The sequence below is a fragment of the Erpetoichthys calabaricus genome, chromosome 4, assembly GCF_900747795.2.
Source record: "Erpetoichthys calabaricus chromosome 4, fErpCal1.3, whole genome shotgun sequence".
NCBI lineage: Eukaryota > Metazoa > Chordata > Cladistia > Polypteriformes > Polypteridae > Erpetoichthys > Erpetoichthys calabaricus.
In genome coordinates this window covers 178,995,560-179,018,836 of record NC_041397.2, presented here as the reverse complement: position 1 = coordinate 179,018,836, position 23,277 = coordinate 178,995,560, and the positions used below count along the sequence as shown (strand labels likewise).

The 23,277-nt window shown below is 39.2% G+C and overlaps 1 long non-coding RNA gene across 1 annotated transcript; it reads right to left on the bottom strand.

Annotated features, from left to right (window-relative positions):
- Positions 1 to 3,559: 3,559 nt before the first annotated feature.
- On the bottom strand, positions 3,560 to 6,765 carry LOC127527417 (uncharacterized). The gene is made up of 3 exons (XR_007934733.1): positions 6,131 to 6,765; positions 3,971 to 4,155; positions 3,560 to 3,639 (listed from the first exon to the last, which is right to left on the bottom strand). It is a non-coding gene; the product is annotated as an uncharacterized LOC127527417 (long non-coding RNA).
- Between the last annotated feature and the right edge of the window lie 16,512 nt (positions 6,766 to 23,277).

Genomic DNA, 23,277 nt, shown 5'->3' with positions numbered 1-23,277 from the left:
ACTTAGCTCAATAGTGTTTTTATGCTCATCATATGCTCTTCTGTCGTTCATTTTATAGATTTTGATTGGTGATATTGAGAACTTTCTTGGAAGTGCAGAATATGAAAACAGCACATCAGAGGTAAATTTCATTTTAAACATATATTAAGTGTATAATTTTTATGGACTCTTACTGATGCATGTATTATTTTATCTTCAATGAGTTTTATTTAAACTTAAAATGAAACATTATTGATTTTCTAAAGTAAAGTTAATTAATCAATAAATAAATTAACATTTTCCAATCACTTGCTTTTGCAGTTGCGATTATCCAGACTGCATGAAGAGGCAAATGTACCAAGTCCTCCAGAATCTCCTTTTGCTTATATAAATGCTGATACTCCCACGGTAAATATTTAATGTTTTAAACATTCAGAATTAAGGGCAAATTACGTGATAGGAGGAAAGGAGAAATATGTGTGAATGTATTGAGAAACAGGAAGGACTCTGGAAAAGGAGGTGTGTGCTTGTGAACTTGTTTTGTTATCCTTACATATTTTATCATTAATATTTTTATTTTGTTTCTGTTAGGTTCAGATTAAAGTATCTCAACTGGAAGAAAAACGATTCCATCTTGACAGAAGTAAGTTTTACTCAGGGTAATTCAGTCACTTTCATGCATAAATCTAACCAAAACCATTATAATTTACAAATTGAGTACTGTACATTGGATTACATTTTTAGAAAAGGAAATGCATCTCTTTGATTTCAAGAAATTACAGTCAACAATCAATTAAGCCTCAAATTTGGTAAAAACAACCCTTCACGAAATTGTGATGTTTAATGGTCCTTACTCATGCTCCAACACTTTCTCTTAAGACTCACGTTTGTATTTTCCATCCAGACATTCCTCTTTTTATGTCCCTCTTATAGACTCAGAAATTTCTGTTGCTCTCACGTTTTGATTAGCCCCTTACATTTCATACTACTGTATATATTCCACAGTTTATTTTTTTCACTTTCTTGATAAAAACATGTTGTATTTTATGAGGTTTTTTGGAGCTTGAAGGATTAATAGAGGAAGAAATCATTATCAAAATAAACAGGGAAATAATATTGAATGACATGCAGCGAATTTATGGAACAACAGAACTCCTCAACAAAAAGCTTCAAGTACATTTTATTGGAGAAGAAGGGCATGATTTTGGCGGATTAACCAAAGATCTTTTTTCTTGCTTTTGGAACTGTGCCTTCACTGAGTGGTTTAAAGGTGAGGATGCTTTTGTACCTTGTATACCTCTCTATCATTATCATAAAGCACAAGAAATCTTTACAGTTGTGGGAAGAGTATTGTCTCATATGTGTCAGCTGAACAGATGTATACCTCCAAGATTCTGTAGGTCAACATTGCTTTCTATTGTATTTAATACCTCCACCATTCACAATAACATTCTTATAGATGACTTTCTGCTTCATGTAACTGCTTCAGAAAGGATCCTCCTAAAAAAAGCAATTAACCACTTTGAAACATTAAGAGACTTTGAAAAACAAGAGCTCTTAACATTTTTTTCTGTAAATGGTATGCATAGTATCCCAACACCTATAAATCTTAAGGATCAGATCATTCTTATTGCACAGAATGAACTAATAATTAAACCAGGGTTCCTCAATAATTTTATAAGACAGTCAATTCCAGATTCCCATTTCACAGTTTTTTGGTCACAGTTAGATATTGACTCAATTTCCTACCTATATTGGCAAGAAATGCCAACTACAGAACGTGTTTTGACATGCTTTAAAACAGAAACAGATCTCAGGCCAGAGGAAGAAGTTGCATATTATTATTTGTGTGATTTCATTAAGTCAATAGATCCTGATGAACTGTCCAAATTTTTGCATTTTGTCACAGGTTCACCTTTACAGCCTACTGAAATCAATATTACGTTCAACTGGTTATGCGGTAGCTTGCGACGACCCATTGCACATACTTGCAGCAACACTTTGGAAATTCCAGTTGGCTATACATCAGTTCAAGAATTTAAAAGAGAATTTAAAACTATACTTAATTCTGAGTATGCATTTGGAATGACCATATTATGAAATTGCAAAACAAAAATGACACTTGAAATGTCTTTGAATGAAACTTTTAGATATCTTTTTTACTGAGTAACTGAAGTTCAGGTTGACACAACAGATAATATGTATTTTTGAATGAGAGCTAATTCATTTGGGTATAGTTGATATTTTCATGCATATTTCATATATTCAGTAACATTTTCTCAGTTAATATTTGTAATCCTGTTTACTTTCACCATTTAAATGTTTCTGATATTGTCATTTAAAATACTGGCTGTTAATGATAATATGTGAATATATATTGTTTTCAGTACAAGTTGTTGATTTAAAATAAGTTGTTTAATTAATTCAAATAAGGTGTAGTTTATGTACAAATTGTACATCTATGTTTATTCATCTTCATTAAAAAATGTATAATTTTCTTCAAATGTTTTGAGTTGGTGAATTATGTGTCACATGTCAAGGCATGTAATACTCAGTAATTTGTTTTAATCGTGAATGAAACAGTAAAAAGAGAGAGTTTATTTTTCTTTTTAAAAATTACTAAAACAAAAATGTATGGCATTTGTTAAATGAATAATACTGTAAAATAAATGTACAACTTAATGCTTAATCATGTCTTTTTTATTGTCAAAGTTTACAGAATTAAGTTCTGCACACAACAATCATTACCATAAATAACTGTAAGACCATTTTACAATAAAGTAAAAATGAATTTTGGTTGGTTATAACACGCTGTTTACCATGTAGTATGCATTACTGTCGATGCTGGACCTTGCCAATGTACTCATGAACAATTTTTTAATACTACATGCAAAATGGAGTGGACACTATGTTTGGGTATCTGTTAATAGCTCATTGGCCTTTTGAACACAACATGCATATTTATCTTTTAAATTTGTTTCTAGCTGAATAGCATCTTGTAGTATCTGTAGATTTTGGACAGACATTTCAAGTGGGTTGAATGTCTCCTGAGACTCCATATATGCATCATCTGAAAATGATGCACCTATTCTTTGTAAATGTTCTATTAAACTCTCTCTAAACTGTTGTGTATTCATGTCAGACAGACTTGTTTGGTGAGATATAGTGGACAAGCTATCAAACCATATTTGTTCCGGTGTTCTGTTGTGTTCAGTTCTAATTCTATGTTTATTCCAGCCTTCTCTGAACATTTCCAATCTTTGATTAATTGTTGAGTAGTAAACATATTGTAGACATCCTTTGTGTAAACTGTTGCCTTCTTCAAGTATTCCATTATCTTCCATTTCATAAAATTCTTTGTAGATGGGGAAGAGAACCTGTTGAAATACATCTCTCCATAGCCTTTCAATTCTCTGGTTGTGGACAGAAAGTCCAGTTATATGGCTGCCACGGTGTAATCCTCTGATGGCATTCATAAGCAGTGCTACCTGAACATTTTCTGTGCCTTGGTCAGACCTCACTCTTAATGGTAATCCATACTGTAGAGCACCCCTGCAGAAAGTCTGTAGCACCGTGGATAAAGAATTATTTGTAGCACAACTTAAATAAGGTATTAGACGGGAAAAGCCATCGATAGCACCATGTACAACAAAGCCCCACCTATCCATCAAAAGAAAAAATGTTAAGCACATGTGCAGTTTAGTGAAAAAATTGAATTATAGATTAGGTTCCAGAAGGAAAACACAAATAATATACATGTTTATACATACAGATATGAAAACTGTTTTCTGGATAATGAAAATGTTTAGAATTACACATAATTACCTATTCTATTTTCTATTGCTTAAAAAAATAATATCAGTTATTTTATGCAAAAAATATAGCTGTATAAACTAAAAAGTGTCACATATTAATTTGGTCCACTTAAGACAATAATGAAGCTGAAAGTGATATTTATTAAATTAAGAAATAAATCTTACAGGTCTTTTACCTTATAAGCTTCATGTGACTGTCAATGTGCCATATACTGTTAGGTGAGACGGCATGGTATGACCTTCTTTGAACAGTTTGTGACCATCTCTGAGCAGTGCCAACTGGGTCAAGTCTAGCCAATGTGCGTCGAAGTCTGTCCCTTTGCACATGTATTCCCCTTGCTCTTAGCATTCCTGACATCATCTGTTAAAAAAACATAATTTGAACATTTTTAAATAAACTGATAATTTTAAACATTAAAGCTGATTGTACAGGGTGTGTAATTATAGGTAACCATCATGTTGTAAGGAAATTAAATGTTTGTTTTCTGAGCATTACAGCTACATAAACTTATAAGATCTTGCCAAGGAACATATTTTATTTTAAAAAGATTGTTGGTAAGTGATATATTCAATAAGAATTAATGAAATGGAAGGGAGTGTGGCATGGTAGTACAGTGGTAGTGCTGCTTTGTTCACATCCCAGTCCTCTCCATGTGAAGTTTGCATGTTCTCCCTGTGGCCATCTGGGTTTCCTCCCACAGTTGAAAGACGTGCAGGTTAGTGTAAATGGTGATGCTAAAATTTCGCCTCAGATATGTATGTGTGTGTGTATGATCACCCTGTGATGAACTGATGACCCATCCATGGATTGTTCCTGCCTTGCACCTGATGCTTACTGGAATAGGCTCCAGCTACCCTGTGACCCATCGGATGAAGTGGATTTACAAAATGAATGGATGGATTGGGAGGGATAGCATTGTGTCGCAGAAGTTGTTATTGGTGCTATGAAATTACAGTATGTGAAATACTGCAAAACTTAGAATATAGTTCACAATTATGTTTGAAAGCTGACAAATTTGTTGTGAGAAAATATTTTTTTTCAATTTCATATATGATATTCTATGTCAAAACACGTAAAAAATTATTTAAGGTCAGTCAGTCAGTCATTCCCAATCTTACTTAATCCAAGCCAAGCCCTGACAGCTGTGGGCATTAACAACCCGAGACAAGGAGCCAGTCTATCACAGGGCTGTTACTTAAGATGATAAAAAAGAGCTGTTTAGTACTTCTATATATCTTAATTAAAACTATGTCTCTTAGTTTTTTTAACCCTTTAACATATTAGATTTTTATGTGTTTTTTTTCCATTTCTACTGGGTAGTGTAGAAATAAATAATAGTGTTGTTTCACAACTTAACAATTACTTATGTTTTGTGAATTTGCTCACTGTCTGTGGATTTTGCAAATTCCACCTCTGTCTATATAGGTTTTCTTCCATATCCGAGCAGATATACAGGTTAGGATAAAAATACACTCTAAATTGATGAGTCTGAACAAAAGCAGAATTTCTGATTAACATGTCCTCCAGAATAGGGTAGAGGTTCCTGCCTTGCTGACAATGCTACAAGGGAATTCTTTGGTACTAGATAATTCTAAATTGGAGTAAGAAGGTCTGAAAGTTGAATGAATGGGCAAAAAAGTAATACTCAATAAGTGAATGAACGATGGATAAATCATAATACATTTTAATTGAAAGTTATTTTTGTTTTAAAAAATTTGTGTGCCCTTTGTTTTCCTGTGTAAATCCACTCATAACTATATGCAGAGTTTATTGCATTGATTCTGAAAAGATCAAAAGTACACATTTTCCTACTGTTCTATTCATACTGTATATTATTATCATTATCATTATATGTTGAATCGTTATAGAAGTTTTGTTTTGTGTGGACATCAATTCTGCATTTAAAGTTCCTTTTCTTCCACTTTACATAGTGTCATTTTCTAACCTGCTCAATCCAGACCTGGGTCGCAGGGGGGCAAGCAATTGGCACAAGGCAGGAACAAACCCTGGACTGGGCGCCAGTCCATCTCAGGGACCCATAAACACACATCAGGGCTAAGGGCTAATATTGCCAGTTCACCAAACCTGCACGTCTTTGGGCAGTGGGAGAGAACTGGAGCCACAACTAGATGAAATCCATGCAGACACAGGGAGAACATGCAAACTCCATGTGGTAGAACTGACTTCAAAAATTGCACATTTCATATGCTGTACTGAAGCATAAATATTTACCAACATATATTTTCATATTTTGTGTTCCAATTTAACAATATATTTTTGTTTCACTTTGGAGTGTAACCCTGGAATGCATAAAATACAAAACAAATAATTATACCTCAGAACCGGCATTTGGACAACTTGCTTGTAGTCTTTTGCATTCTTCATCCAGTTCATTATCTGCTATACTGCTGAATTTCTGTCTTGGTGACAGACCCTCAGTTTTCAGGCGTTTATAAATATAAGATGCAGAACATCCTATGTGTTCTGCAATTCTTTTCCCTGTGTATCCTTGTGAAATTAATAGCTTCAGTTGTTCTTTAGAGATTTCAACTTTTGGCAAACCAAACTGACCTATTATGAAACAATTTAAAAGAATAATAATAAAGCATCCTACTTTATGTCAATCAACAATAAATGTGTACTAACATTATTTATGAACAACTTACTAAAACAGTCTAATTTCAAAAAATAAGAATTCATTTTGAAAATGTTAAATGTTTATGCAGCAATACCAGCATTTACTAATATATACTAAGGAAAAAGGTAATTTTCATTATGTTTAAAACCAGGTTGAAAATACTTTTGTACTGCTGTGTTTGTGTTTAGGAGTCATTTGTGTCATGATGTGTTAACTTCAGCTGTAATAACCTTTTTTTAGTGTTTACTGATGGATTGTGTATGAATGACTTAAGATGGACTAAACAAGAAAGCTTGACATATCCATTAAATTACTGGATAAAAGAAAACTTCAAAAAGAAAAAATGAATATAAAAAGTAATAAGGAAATGTTTGGTGTAAATCTAATAACATCCTCACAGGTTTAAATTCCAAACTTCTCACTGTATCTTCCTGTTCAAGTCAGCACTGCAGTACAACATAACATTGTGAAGGCTGCTTAATGAAAGTCAGGTTAGGTGAGGCTGGGACTGATTCCAGAAGAGCTGAGCACAAGAAACTGCTGCAAGCATGGACCCCGCCACACTAACTCTAACAGAAGGAGAATTTGGAAACAGTCAGTCTACCTAAGTGCATGCTTTTGGATTTGTGGGAGTAGAACTGAAGTGAACAGGTAACATGAAAACACTGACAACATCCAGGTGTGGGATTTGAATTCTGGATGCTAAATCTGTTAGCCAGATGCACAAACTCTGTTCCTCCAATATCGTAATATTCTGCATAAGTGAAGCACTTTGAAATACTGTATTCATTGAAAATAAATGCATGAAATTAAGATTAATTTAAACTGATGACATAGTGTTGTTGAACAAGCCCGTTGGACTTGGGCTTAAGGATGATAACAAGTTGAGGTGCTTTTACAATGGAGTAGCATGTTGTCCCCACATTTCTTTTTTTTCCCCCAGAACTGTGGTTCCTTTCAATGTCATGAACATGTTATTAAATCACCTGGTCAGTCTTAACTGGCAGAGTTTTCATATAGCAGTGTTTGAATGAGAGCCAAGACTGCATGCTGTTCCATTCATATTTTGTGCCCAGTACTGCTGAACAAAAATTGAAAGACAGGACAATTGAAAAAAGTGGCATATTCTAGTGAAATAGGCAGAAAATCAGTGTGCGCAATAATCCCAATGAATCTGTGTTGTAATAAAAAATAATTTTACTCCTAACTGCAGAACGAGTTAAAAATGGTTACTCAAAAAGATGCAGCTCTCTGAAATATTGCAGATAAACAGTGAAATATGTGAGAGTTCTTGTAGGTATTCTTGCATTCTGTCACTTGCAAGAGATGCTGATGCAAGAAAAATGGATACTTTTATTATGGCCTTTGCAGCGTGGGTGTACAGTAGGTGATTCCATCATGTGATCAGTTAGGCCAAATTCAGAATTCTCCTACACTCGCACCTGGTGCTGTTGAGACAGGCTAGAACTCTCACAACTATAAAATTGGACGAAGAATATTCTCTAAATGTATTTATTTACTTATGTATTTAATGTGACTTATTATACTAAAACAACAAGGAAATCATATTCAACATATCTCGTTCAATTCACCATAGGCGTTAAAATACTATACAAGTTTAATTCTTTGCTGTGGTGGAGAAAAATCTCTGTTCAGCCAGAGACTATCAGAAATTATTGAGCATCTTTTAAGCATTTTTGTTTTTACGATATCTTAGGACGTGTAGCAAAGTGTCGCGAATGTATTTATTTAAAGTGACAACACTCTTAAAATCGCGCAGGTAAAAATGTTGTTTTTATTGTTGGTATGGAAATAAAAAAATTAAAATTAAACACCCCTTAAAGTTGAACTAATTGCATTTTTCTTCAATACATCCGACTCATTAATTCAGTTTATGAACATGCTCTTTCCAGCATGGGGCTACAAAACAGTATGGTCACGGACAAGAAAGCGACAGTGGATGGGGTGAGGCAGTGCATACTTACATTTACTTTAGATTCCAGCTTAGATTAAATAATTACCTCCGGAGTCAAGTATCAAGAACTGACTGGCCCAACATTCTGCAACACAGGAGTTTAATGAAACTACTGAACTGAGAAAGAATAACGCCACTGTAATATATTGCATTTTAAATCGTCTTCATTATGTTATTAATATGAAAATAACATTTTTAAAAATGTCACAAGACGCAGTGTTAAATTTAAGTCAACCCTAGGTGATTCAGTTGAAAAGAAAATACAATTGAATGCAGTTATATGTGCATATCGTTAAATGATTGATCAGAAAGTCTATGTATGTGTTATCCACAAATAAAGACGATAATTGTTCTTAATAAATTATGATTAAAAAATGTCATCAATACGTTTTGACATTCCATGTCAAAGGTCAGTTTTTCTAAACTATACCAATAAAGCAACATAAATATTATTCAACTGCACAAAACATGTTTGCCCTATTCATCAGTTTACTTTCTTATTTAACATTAATTTAAAATGATATTCATACTTTTGCGATGCTTACCTCCTTTAATGCGTGTAGCAAGAAAGTTGTTGATAACTGGTGGAGAGTTTCTGGCATCGTATCTTTCAATTCGTGGTATCAAATCCTCAAAACAATCTGTCAATTGTACTCTAATATTTTCTGGTAATGCCGATGAAATTCTATCAAAGTTGTGTTTTGCATTTTGCAATAAATTCTTAGTATCAGAATCAATCACAGACCCTTCCAGAATATTTCTTTCTATTGCAGTGAACACAGTTCTAATAGTCCCTAAGACTTGAGAAGGTCTCCTGCCTGCGCCATTGGAATCTGAACAGGCAGTGAAACCTTAACAGGAAGTTATTGAAAATGTATTTGAGATATCATGAAATGTATTTGAGATATCTTGAAATGTGCAGGAAGTTATTTTAAGATATCTTGAAATGTATTTGAGATATCTTGAAATGTGCAGGAAGTCATTTTAAGATATCTTGAAATGTATTTGAGATATCTTGAAATTGTGCAGGAAGTCATTTGACGATATCTTGAAATGTATTTTGAGATATCTTGAAATGTGCAGGAAGTCATTTTAAGATATCTGAAAATGCATTTCAGATATCTCAAAATGAATTTGGGATATCTTAAATTGAGAAGGAAGTTTATTTTAAGATATCTCGAAATATAATTTAGATATCTTAAAAAGCATTTAAGATATCTTGAAATTCATTGTTGTTTCAGATATCTGAAATACATTTTTAGATATCTAAAATTAATTTCATGATATCTTAAAATGGGTCTCTGCTCTATTTCAGATATCTAACAATGTATTTCAAGATATCTAAAATTGTATTTCAAGATATCTAAAATGCATTTTAAGAATATCTTTAAAAGGACATTCAATTATTTCAAGATATCTCAATAGCATTTTCAGATATCTACAATACATTTCAGATATCTCAAATACATTTTCCAGATATCTCAAACAGCTTCCTGTCCATTTTCAGATATCTCAAATACATTTTTCAGATATCTCAACATCACTTCCTGCTCATTTCAAGATATCTCAAATACATTTTAAGATATCTTATAATAACAAGAAGTCACCATTGAAATAATAGGCAGTTTTACAGGAAATGATTTTGAGATATCTTGAAATGCATTTAAGATATCTTAAAATGCATGAGAAGGTCAATTTAAGATATCTGAAAATTCATTGAGATATCTTAAATGCAGACACAACTATTTTAAGATATCTTGAAACTGTATTTGAGATATCTTGAAATGCATTTGAGATATCCCAAAATGTATTGCAGATATCTTAAAATGTAAAGGAAATTATTTTAAGATATCTCAAAGCGAGTTTCAGATATCTTAAAAAGTTAATTACATTTTAAGATATCCGAAATTCATTTTGAGATATCTCTAAATGTTAATTTGGCTATGCCATACTCTTCTCTGTACATTTAGCATTCGCTTGCTCAAAGGTTGATGCGCTTGCTGCTTCCTGAGCAGCTCTTCCTTTCTCCACCCTAGCAGCCCACTTCTTCTCTTCTTTCGTCTGCATCTTTTCGCATTAAAACTGATTAAGTCAGTGTTTGCACTGCAATTACTTAGTATGTTTTCCTTAATTTTTCACTTAAGCTGGTACTTAAGTCTTCAATCTGCCTCAAGAATGATTTCAAGGTATGAAGAGTTAAGGGGAAGTGGTAGGGATGAGAACGGCGCCTGTACACATGTGCCGCACAGCCGCCCTGCTGGCTGCTGCTGAGAGTTGAGTTCTACCATAAAATAAAAATAAAAAGAGGAATAACTTTGGAGGTCAATCAATCCTGAAAGTGTGATAGTAGACATCACGTAGTATATGTGTACCAAATTTCAGGTTAATAGGTCAAACATTTTTGTGAGCTGCAGGTGATTTAAAATCCTGGACAGACAAACGGACTGCCACAGACTATCTATATTATATAAAGATGTTGGGGGTCCCATCTGCCTGGGCGTGTGTTCGCTAGCAACTTCCCAAAGAGACAAGGGGTACAACAACAACAACATTTATTTATATAGCACATTTTCAATACAAATAATGTAGCTCAAAGTGCTTTACATGATGAAGAAAGAGAAAAAAAAGATAAAGTAAGAAATTAAAATAAGACAACACTAATTAACAGTAGAATAAGAGTAAGGTCCGATGGCCAGGGGAGGAAAGAGAAAAAACAAAAAAACTCCTGATGGCTGGAGAAAAAAAAATAAAATCTCCAGGGGTTCCAAACCATGAGACCGTCCAGCCCCCTCTGGGGCATTCTACCTAACATAAATGCAACAGTCCTCTTTGTATTTAGGGTTCTCATGGAAGGACTGATGATGATGGTCATGTAGACTTCTGCTGGCTTTTAATCCATCAATGTATGGAACATTATGGTGCTTTGTTTAGGGTGGTGGTGGCGCAGGGTTGTGTAGTGGTAGTGGGCATTGAGTTGCCTCTGACTACTCAGTGGAGTAAAAAAAAAAAAAAAACTGTCAGATATCTTAATTTCCTAAATATTTTTGAGTTGTGTGTGCATGCATAAGTGCACTTGTGTGTGACTCCATTTATGCACACATGTGAATTTGCTCATGCAAAATTTTGTTAAAGCAATAGATATGGTCTCATGACTAAATGTAGCAGACTGCAAAAATTCCAGTTAAATTAAACAAATTCTATAGCAGTTGTCGTTGGACATGGTTCAAAGTGTTTTTGAACGATATGGAAATAAGTACTGGGCCAAAAACATAGGCTAAGAGCATGTGATAAGACATACACAATGCAAGTTATTTGAAGAAAAAACTGATGAGTACATTTTTTCCAAAATATCATTGCAGTTACGTAGAGCCTGGCCCAAGGCATAAACAAACTAAGCAACTATATAGGGCCTAGCGGCCAACATTGCCCCCCTCATCTACAAAAAAATGGGAAAGATTGAAGTTTTACAAATGATGAGTAGCCTCTGGAATCAATGTGCATTTGGAGCATGCTAACCAACCTACGGTGTAGGCATCCTGCTCTTTGATCAAGCACAGTGCTCCAAAAGGGAACCTCTCTCCTGCTCTTCAATACTGGTGATTGCTCGAAGGGGAGAAATGCAGTATTCAATTGCATTCGACACTCCAAAGTAAAATAATCTGTCTTTGCCAGATGGAGCTCTACACAACAAAAAAATTCATAATGTTACAACAAAAATTGTAATTTTAAGACGTGAAAATCAATTTTGACTTTCCACATAGACACACACACACACACACATACATAAAAACAACATACTAAAATCAACTTTTTCCAGTGTTTTGAACATCATAGAATCAGGAATCTGAACTTAACTCAATAGCAAATCTTTGACTCCATCAACAATATTTCATTTACATGGAGGTAGTAAAGACTTTTCTTAGTTAACTGATGACCCTGCTTCATAGACTGTTTATTTCCTGCCTCTTTAGAAGATTATAAAGAATTGCTGCTCTTCTGGATGTTGCTTGCAATTACAGGTTCCTTGAATGGGTTTTAACCTAGAGAAATACAGTATCACCCTTCAAGTCTTCTTACTTATCTTAGTTGTAATGACTTTCCAGGGATTTCCAGTGACACATCAGGATGTCATGGATGATGATTCTGTTGCTTCCTGCTGAAAGGACAGATCAGGCTCTGAGGGATATGGCATTCTATATTTTCACATGTGGCTGCAGTGTATCCAAAAAATTGGTGGTTTAAATTGTAACCATATATCAAAAGGTTATGAGAATGAACCACATATTCTAAAGTGAAGGGTTTGGACTAAGATATAAAAAATTATAAGTTTCTATGACTGGTGGTTTATTATGTACTACCTGTGTTACTTGGCTTTGTCCGGGAAATGTTCTAAGTCAATGGGCATCATAGTGCTGTTGGTTAATTGAATGTGTCAGAAGTACTATGTAACTAAGTAAATTACTTTTCTCTATACAATATATGTATTTTTTTTTTACCAGGGTCTACTATTATTAGTTCTCTTTAAGCTTCTTACTGTTCAACATGCTACATATACTGTAGTACAGAACTTGGTGGTGTTGGTGTGCAAAAGAATGCAATAGAACTTCATGTTAAAAGATATCACCAAATAGGTTATTCTGTAATGTTAAAAAGGTTATTTTAAAAAACTGCAAAAATCTCCATTATCATTAAAGTCTCAATTTGTGCTGCCTCAGTATACAGTATATTTGAATACATGCTTACCAAAAAAATTTTAAAAAGCAAAAGTTACTAATTACTTTTACTCACTCATTCTGTTCAATCATGGCTTGGATTCACTGGTTAATTTATGGTGTATTTTTTTTTTGCTACTTTTCATTTTCTCTATTTTTTTTTTAATCTCATAAAGCATAATTGTTCATTAGTATTGCAAACTTAATGACAATATGTAATTGGAAAATAGTGTTGGGTTTTTCAAAAAAGCATGTACTTTCAGTTTTATTACTGGGCAGCAAACATACAAGCTATAAAAATCTGGACACAAATAGATGAACATACACAGGCTTGGTCCGCATAGAAGTAAAATCTTGCAGTACTTCTTTATATTCCCTGCTCTGCGCTCCAATAAATGCAAGTTATCGCAAATATACTAATAACCCAATTGTGCTTCATTCACTGAGAACATGGAACCAATTCAGAAAGCAATTTAAGATGGAAAATCTTTTATCTGTGCCACCTCTGCAGGAGAACCACCTCTTTCAACCCTTGCAAACATACCTAGTTTTTAATATCTGGAAAAGATTTGGGATTAAATTGCTCAGAGATCTTTATACAATATAGACAATATCTTTGCATCCTTTGAACTTATTACATTCCAAATTTAACCTTCCAGCTACACATTTCTTTGCTATCTTCAAATTAGAAACTTTGTTAAACAGAACCTGCCCAATTGTCCTCATTTCGTACCCTCCACCATGCTGGAAAAAATTCTGCTCAATTTCGAGGACTTAGACAACATTCTGCAATATATAAAATTTTATTAGAGTCGCTTCCTTTCAAAGATCCAAGAGGACAATGGGAAATAAGATCTCTTAATTAATATATCAGAAAAGGAGTGGAAGTAGCAATGCAGAGAATTCACTCAAGCTCCATATGCGCAAAGCATAGAATTATTCAACTAAAAATTATATATCAAGCTCATCTATCTCGCTTAAAACTGTCCAAAATAATTTCTAGGGCAAGATCCAAACTGCGAACGCTGCAACCAAGCTCCTGCCTCACTGGGTCACATGTTTTGGGCCTGTACCAAATTAATATCATTTTGGACCAAAATTTTTAAGTGCCTTTCAGACAGCCTTGGTGTCACAATCCCTCCTAACCCATTAACAGCTGTGTTTGGTGTTCTTCCAGATGGATTTGAAGTGGAGAAGGACAAGCAAACTGTGATTGCATTCACTACACTTTTGGCACACAGACTTATTTTTTTTAAATTGGAAGAATCCTAACTCTCCTCTTATGAGTCAGTAGGAAACCGATGTTTTATATTATTTTAAATTTTTCAAAACCTGGCAGGATCTAATCAATAATATTTTAGAATAAGAAGAAATAATTATTTCCGCATTTCTTATCCTTCTCCATTTATCTTTATTGCCCTATTAAACTCAACAATTTTGGTATGTTTACAAGCTTAAGTATTACTCCTTTGGCCATGCTCTCCTTCTCAGGGGTGGGGGTTTGATTTGTTTTCAATTCTATTTTTTTGTAAAAATTGATCTATTTGTACGGAATGATTACAATAAAATTAATAAAATATAAAAAAAAAAAAAAAAAAAAAAAAAAAAAAAGCATATACTTAGTAAAACGAAGTGCACGCTTGGCCAAGTGCATCATGCCACCACTGTCTGGCCTGCTTGAATTTTGCTTCATAGATTATGCAACCTGCAACATCATCCAGCATGACCATCCACCATCTCATCAGGAGCATGCCCAGACACTATAGGGAGTGCATGCAGGCATATGGGGGCTATACACTCTACTGAGTCACATTATGAGTTGCCATGATGAAATTCACGCAAGATGGATCAGCCTGTGATTTCAATTTTTGACTTTCATTTTCGGTGGGATGTTGAATCCAGCCCTCAATGGGTTTGTGATTTTGATTTCCATCGACCATTGTTACATCATTTTGTTCTCAGTGAATTACACAGTATTACTCAGTAAAATTTTTTCACTTCAATATTTTGTTCATTTGAGATCTGATGTAGGATTTGAGTGTTTCCTTAATTTTTTGAGTGTATTCAATGCATACTGCCTTCCACTCCTTTTATGAGGTCAAGCTCATAGGACTTGATATTACAATCCCAATATTCAGAACTTTCTTGCTGTCTTGAATGGGTATAGGGTAATTGGTTCATTGGGGTCATTAGGTGGGAACCCTGCTTTATCTGTGTTTCAATTGATAGGTCCACAACACCTCCATAGGGCTCAACAGCGCCACCTGGCATCATAGATGCGCTCCTCTCTGCTTTTAGCCCTTGCTTGACATTTTGCACCCAAATTGGGATCATTTCTCTTCAGCCAAATTCAGTTGCTGCTTTGCTCCTTGACGGCCTATCAGAAGGCCTGCCCTCGTATTCCCATCCCATTCAGAAGCCTGACTGTTGATGTGGCTACAAACTTTCTACACCATACTTCTACCTGGAGTACCTGGGTATGCCAGCCATGTTGTTCTGCCTCAACTACTATGTATGCCTCATAAACTGCTGCCTTCCATAGCACTGTCAACTCCATGATTGAAGAAGGATTTCTGTGAGTTTGACCACAAGTTCAGGTCCAGCCTAAGACTAGATGTAAAATTTTGTGGCATGAAAAATTAGCTTCTGATTTAGATCAGCTTACATCTTCCAGTTCCTGGCAGTCCCCAGGAGGGTCAGTTCCTTACAAACAGGATGGTGTTTGCGAATCCAGTGATTGCATGAGAGAGAGCATTGGTGGTAAATCTAATTTCTTCCAGGGTAATCAGCAGTTGTTATAGAACCTGGTTATGCCTCCAGGTGTGGCGACCTTGGAACAGACTGGTTTTACAGCCGGTGAGGATGTGCTTTAATGTTGCTGAGGTTTGGCAGAGAGAACATGATGGATCTTCTCCAAACCACTGATGTAGGTTCATGGGGGTGGGAAGTACATTATAGATGGCTCTGATGATGAAGATGATTCGGTGTCCTTCCATCTCCAACAGATCTTTCCAGGTGAGCTTGCAGTACTCCAGATTTTTTTCCTAGCTAGTCCACTGGCCCTGTTTGAACTGTGAGACTGTCCTTGCATGTCTGTCTGTCTCGTCTTGCTGCTTAACCTCAGCAACCACCAGCTGTCTTCTCATTGTAGATGTTGCTCTATGTGGGTTGACTTGTCCCTAAACTAAACCCACCTCTTCCTTGTTGTACGGGTCCCACAATATCTCTATGTCTAAGAGAAGATATTGCTAATTGTACAGTGTCAGACTGAGTTAACTTCGTCGTTGTCTGTCTAGGAATAGCCGTTCTTATTGTAGCATCTTGAGACTCCGTCAGAGTCATCTCCAGCCTTACATTGGTGCATCTGTACTCCTCCATGAGGCTTGAGACAGGCAGCTCCAGCACATCATGTCCATATAAGCCGATGCTGGTATGGGCACCATGGGAGACCTAGCCTCTTCTTGATAAATGAACTAACTATCCTCTCCAGCTTCTTGATGTTGGAGATAAGGATCTCATAGACTGTTACAGACCGCATGAGATGGGCAAGCAATCTGATCTGCAGACAACACAGAGTTTCAGTTTGTCAGGAAGCAAGGTCTTGTCTATAATAGCAAGGCCTTTGCTGGTTTGTTCACTTAGTTGGTCACTCTGGTTTAAATCTCTAAGACTTGCATTTTACCACAGCCCTAGACTCTTGACTGGCATCTCTGACACAATTGTTTCATTGATGTGAAATCTCTGGTCCAAGAGTTTTTACCTCGAACAATGTATATGCTCCTGGATTTGCTGGGTTTCAACTTCATTGTTCCCCATGTTATATTGGTATACAGCTTTTCCAGCAAATACTTGGTACATACGACGGTTGACTTTAGGGTGGTGATGACATCCATGTAGGCAGGAATGGGAGGTAATAGCTGTCCAGACTGCGGATGCTCTCCTCCGACAACCCATTTTGAGGATTGGATGATCACTTCAATTACCATAGTGAAAACTAATGGAGACATTATTCCCACTTTCAGTCGTTGCCATGATTTTCTGTGGTCGAAATACAGAATTGCAAATTTTGGAAGTACTTCCTGACTAACTTTGTGATGGTCTTTGGCACATGAAAGAAGTCCAAGGCTGAATGGAGGAGAGAATGGGGGGACCAATCCAAAAGCATTGGCTAGGTCAAGGAATAAGACATGTACTGTAGCATCTCTTTTCTTCCCATCTTGCAGACTGGAGTTGATGCCATATCACGATTGTGTGTTCTAAGCATCCTAAGATACCTGGTATACTAGCTTTCCATACTGATGTGTCAATCAAATTGTTCTGGGTTCTGGGTTGTTATCCTTTGAGCAACAATGCTAAAGAATACCTTACCTTTAACATTCAAAAGATTGATTTGTCAGAATTGGTTGATGTACAAGGCATCCTTTATCTTGGGGATTATTAACCCCAAACACTCTTTGCCAATCCTTTGGGATGGTTTACTTCTTCTATGACACCTTCATTAGCCTCCACAGGAACTGTAGGATGATCAACCTGCATCTTTAAGTCCCAGGCAGTCCCCAGGAAGGTTGGTTCCTTTCTTATAGATGATGGTACATGTTAAATGAAAGTCCTTTTCCCAATGTTCCCTGGGATCTTTGAAAAGAAGGGACTTGGAAATGTTTTATTTATTATTCAGATGCTGTCTGAGTCTTCAAGATTGATTAGTATTTCTTCTGGAAAAGAAAGGGGTGGGAGGTGAGGAAAATTGGGCAGGTTCCCTTAGCAAAGTTTCTGATTTACAAGTAGTGGAAAAATTGTCCATCCATCCATCCATCCTCTTCCGCTTATCCGAGATCAGGTCGCGGGGGGCAGCAGCTTGAGCAGAGATGCCCCAGACTTCCCTCTCTCCAGCCACTTCTTCTAGCTCTTCTGGGAGAATCCCAAAGTGTTCCCAGGCCAGCTGAGAGACATAGTCCCTCCAGCGTGTCCTGGGGTCTTCCCCTGGGCCTCCTCCCGGTTAGACGTGCCCGGAACACCTCACCAGGGAGGTGTCCAGGAGGCATCCTGATCAGATGCCCAAGCCACCTCATCTGACTCCTCTCAATGCGGAGGAGCAGCGGCTCTACTCTGAGCCCCTCCCGGATGACTGAGCTTCTCACCCTATCTTTAAGGGAAAGCCCAGACACACTATGGAAGAAACTCATTTCAGCCACTTGTATTCGTGATTTCGTTCTTTCGGTCACTACCCATAGCTCATGACCATAGGTGAGGGTAGGAACATAGATTGACTGGTAAATTGAGAGCTTTGCCTTGCGGCTCAGCTCCTTTTTCACCACGACAGACCGATGCAGAGGCCGCATCACTGCGGATGCCGCACCGATCCGCCTGTCGATCTCCCGCTCTATTCTTCCCTCACTCGTGAACAAGATCCCAAGATACTTGAACTCCTCCACTTGGGGAAGGATCTCGCTCCCAACCCTGAGAGGGCATTCCACCCTTTTTCGGCTGAGGACCATGGTCTCGGATTTGGAGGTGCTGAATTCCCATCCCAGCCGCTTCACACTCAGCTGCGAACTGATCTAGAGAGAGCTGAAGATCATGGCCTGATGAAGCAAACAGGACAACATCATCTGCAAAAAGCAGTGACCCAATCCTGAGTCCACCAAACCGGACCCCCTCAACGCCCTGGCTGCGCCTAGAAATTCTGTCCATAAAGTTATTAACAGAATTGGTGACAAAGGACAGCCCTGGCGGAGTCCCAACTCTCACTGGAAATGGGTTCGACTTACTGCCAACTTTCGACATACAGGGACCAAACAGCCCTTATCAGGGGGTCCGGTACCCCATACTCTCGGAGTACCCCCCACAGGATTCCCTGAGGGACACAGTCGAACGCCTTTTCCAAGTCCAAAAAAAAACATGTAGACTGGTTGGGCAAACTCCCATGCACCCTCCAAGACCCTGCTAAGGGTGTAGAGCTGGTCCACTGTTCCACGACCAGGACGAAAACCACACTGTTCCTCCTGAATCAGAGGTTCGACTATCCAACGGACCCTCCTCTCCAGGACCCCTGAATAGACTTTTCCAGGGAGGCTGAGGAGTGTGATCCCTCTGTAGTTGGAACACACCCTCCGGTCCCCCTTCTTAAAGAGGGGGACCGCCACCCCCAGTCTGCCAATCCAGAGGCACTGTCCCTGATGTCCATGCGATGTTGCAGAGGCATGTCAACCAGGACAGTCCTACAACATCCAGGGCCTTGAGGAACTCCGGGCGTATCTCATTCACCCCCGGGGCCCTGCCACCAAGGAGTTTTTTGACCACCTCGGTGACCTCAGTCCCAGAGATAGGGGAACCCACCTCCAAGTCCCCAGGCTCTGCTTCCTCATTGGAAGGCATGTTAGTGGGATTGAGGAGGTTTTCGAAGTACTCCCCCCACCAACCCACAACGTCCCTAGTCAAGGTCAGCAGTGCACCATCCCCACCATATACATTGTTGACACTGCACTGCTTCCCCCTCCTGAGATGCCAGATGGTGGACCAGAATCTCCTCGAAGCCATCCGAAAGTCATTCTCCATGGCCTCCCCAAACTCCTCCCATATCCGAGTTTTTGCCTCAGCAACCACCAAAGCCGCATTCCGCTTGGCTTGCCGGAACCTATCAGCTGCCTCCAGAGTCCCACAGGACAAAAAAGTCCTGTAGGACTCCTTCTTCAGCTTGACGGCATCCCTCACCACTGGTGTCCACCAGCGGGTTCGGGATTGCCGCCACGACAGGCACTAACCACCTTATGGCCACAGCTCCGGTCAGCCACCTCAACAATAGAGCCACAGAACATGGCCCATTCGGACTCAATGTCCCTCACCTCCCCTGGGATGTGGTCGAAGTTCTGCCGGAGGGGGGAGTTGAAGCTACTTCTGACAGGGGACTCTGCCAGACATTCCCAGCAGACCCTCACAACACGTTTGAGCCTACCAGGCCTGACCGGCATCCTCCCCCACCATCGAAGCCCACTCACCACCAGGTGGGGATCAGTTGACAGCTCCGCCCCCTCTCTTCACCCGAGTGTCCAAGACATGTGGCCGCAGGTCCGACGACACAACCACAAAGTCGATCATCGAACTGAGGCCTAGGGTGTCCTGGTGCCAAGTGCACATATGAACACCCCTATGCTTGAACATGGTGTTCGTTATGGACAATCCTTGACGAGCACAGAAATCCAATAACAAAACACCGCTCGGGTTCAGATCGGGGGGGCCATTCCTCCCAATCATGCCCTTCCAGGTTTCACTGTCATTGCCCACGTGAGCATTGAAGTCTCCCAGCAGTACAAGGGAGTCCCCAGAAGGTATGCCCTCTAGCACCTCCTCCAGGGACTCCAAAAAGGGTGGGTACTTCAAACTGCTGTTCAGCGCATACATACAAACAACAGTTAGGACCCCGTCCCCCAACCCGAAGGTGGAGGGAGGCTACCCTCTTGTCCACCGGGGGTAAACCCCAATGAACAGGCTCCAAGTCGGGGGGCAATAAGTATGCCCACACCTGCTCGGCACCTCTCACCGGAGGCAACTCCAGAGTGGTAGAGAGTCCAGCCCCTCTCAAGGAGATTGGTTCCAGAGTCCAAGCTGTGTGCCGAGGTGAGCCCGACTATATCTAGCCAGAACCTCTCGACCTCATGCACTAGCTCAGGCTCCTTCCCCTTCAGAGAGGTGACATTCCACGTCCCAAGAGCCAGTTTCTGTAGCCGAGGATCAGACCGCCAAGGTCCCTGCCTTCGTCCACCACCCAACTCACACTGCACCCGACCTCCTTGGCTGCTCCCATAGGTGGTGAGCCCATGAGAAGTGGAAAATTGTGTTGATCGGAAATTAAATTTGAACTGTAATTTTTCAGAACATGCAAAGACATCATCTATACACAATCCTCTAAGTGTTTTAATCCCAAACAATAAATACTGATAGATAGAGATAGATAGATAGATAGATACTTTATTAATCCCAATGGGAAATTCATATTCTTCAGCAGCAGCATACTGTTACAATAAATAATATTAAATTAAAGAATGATAATAATACAGGTGAAAAAAACAGACAATAACTATGTATAATGTTAAATATTAACGTTTACTCCCCCTGGTGGAATTAAAGAGTCGCATTGTTTGGGGGAGGAACGATCTCCTCAATCTGTCTGTGGAGCAGGACAGTGACAGCAGTCTGTCGCTGAAGCTGCTCTTCTGTCTGGAGATGACATTATTTAGTGGATGCAGTGGATTCTCCATAATTGATAGGAGCCTGCTGAGCGCCCTTCGCTCTGCCACAGATGTTAAACTGTCCAGCTCCATGCCAACAATAGAGCCTGCCTTCCTCACCAGTTTGTCCAGGCGTGAGGCGTCTTTCCTCTTAATGCTGCCTCCCCAGCACACCACTGCGTAGAAGAGGGCGCTCGCCACAACTGTTTGATAGAACATCTGCAGCATCTTATTGCAGATGTTGAAGGAAGCCAGCCTTCTAAGGAAGTATAACCGGCTTTGTCCTTTCTTGCACAGCGCATCAGTATTGGCAGTCCAGTCTAATTTATCATCCAGCTGCACTCCCAGATATTTATAGGTCTGCACCATCTGCACACAGTCACCTTTGATGATCACTGGGTCTATGAGGGGTCTGGGCCTCCTAAAATCCACCACCAGCTCCTTGGTTTTGCTGGTGTTCAGGTGTAGGTGGTTTGAGTCGGACCATTTAATAAAGTCATTGATTAGGTCCCTATACTCCTCCTCCAGCCCATTCCTGATACAGCCCACGATAGCAGTGTCATCAGCGAACTTTTGCACATGGCAGGACTCCGAGTTGTATTGGAAGTCCGATGTATATAGGCTGAACAGGACCGGAGAAAGTACAGTCCCTTGTGGCGCTCCTGTGTTGCTGACCACAATGTCAGACGTGCAGTTCCCAAGACGCACATACTGAGGTCTGTCTTTAAGATAGTCCACGATCCATGCCACCAGGTATGAATCTAATCCCATCTCTGTCAGCTTGTCCCTAAGGAGCAGAGGTTGGATTGTGTTGAAGGCGCTAGAGAAGTCTAGAAACATAATTCTTACAGCACCACTGCCTCTGTCCAAGTGAGAGAGGGATCGGTGTAGCATATAGATGATGGCATCTTCCGCTCCCACCTTCTCCTGATATGCAAACTGCAGAGGGTCAAGGGCGTGTTGAACCTGTGGCCTAAGGTGGTGAAGCAGCAGCCTCTCCATGGTCTTCATCACATGTGATGTCAGAGCAACAGGCCGAAAGTCATTCAGCTCACTAGGACGTGATACCTTTGGGACTGGGGTGATACAAGATGTTTTCCAAAGCCTCGGGACTCTCCCCTGTTCCAGGCTCAGGTTGAAGATGCGCTGTAGAGGACCCCCCAGCTCCGATGCACAGACCTTCAGCAGTCGTGGCGATACTCCATCTGGACCCGCTGCTTTGCTGGCACGAAGTCTCCTCAGCTCTCTGCTCACTTGCGCTGTTGTTATTATGGGTGGGGATGTTTTTCCTATGCTGGTATCAGCAGAAGGATGTGTGGAGGGTGCAGTACTCCGAGGTGAGAGTGAGAGTGGGTTAGGGTGGTCAAACCTGTTAAAAAAGTTGTTCATTTGGTTTGCTCTCTTCACGTCTCTCTCAATGGTGGTACCCCGCTTCGAGCTGCAGCCAGTGATGATCTTCATCCCATCCCACACTTCCTTCATGCTGTTATTCTGCAACTTCTGCTCCAGCTTTCTCCTGTACTGCTCCTTCGCCGCCCTGAGTTGGACTCGGAGTTCCTTCTGCACGCGCTTGAGCTCATGCTGATCACCGTCTTTAAAAGCCCTTTTCTTCTGGTTCAAAAGGCCCTTGATGTCACTTGTAATCCATGGCTTGTTGTTAGCATAGCAGCGTACTGTTCTTACTGGAACTACAATGTCCATACAGAAGTTGATGTAGTCAGTAGTGCAGTCAACAACTTCCTCAGTGTTCTCATTATGAGATCCCTGCAGGATATCCCAGTCTGTAGTTCCAAAAAGTTCTCTCAGAGTATTCTCAGCCTCCGGGGTCCACTTCCTGAATGATCGTGTGGTTACAGGTAGGACTCTAACTTTTGGTTTATAGTGAGGCTGAAGCTGAACCAGGTTATGATCTCCTTTCCCAAGCGCAGGCAG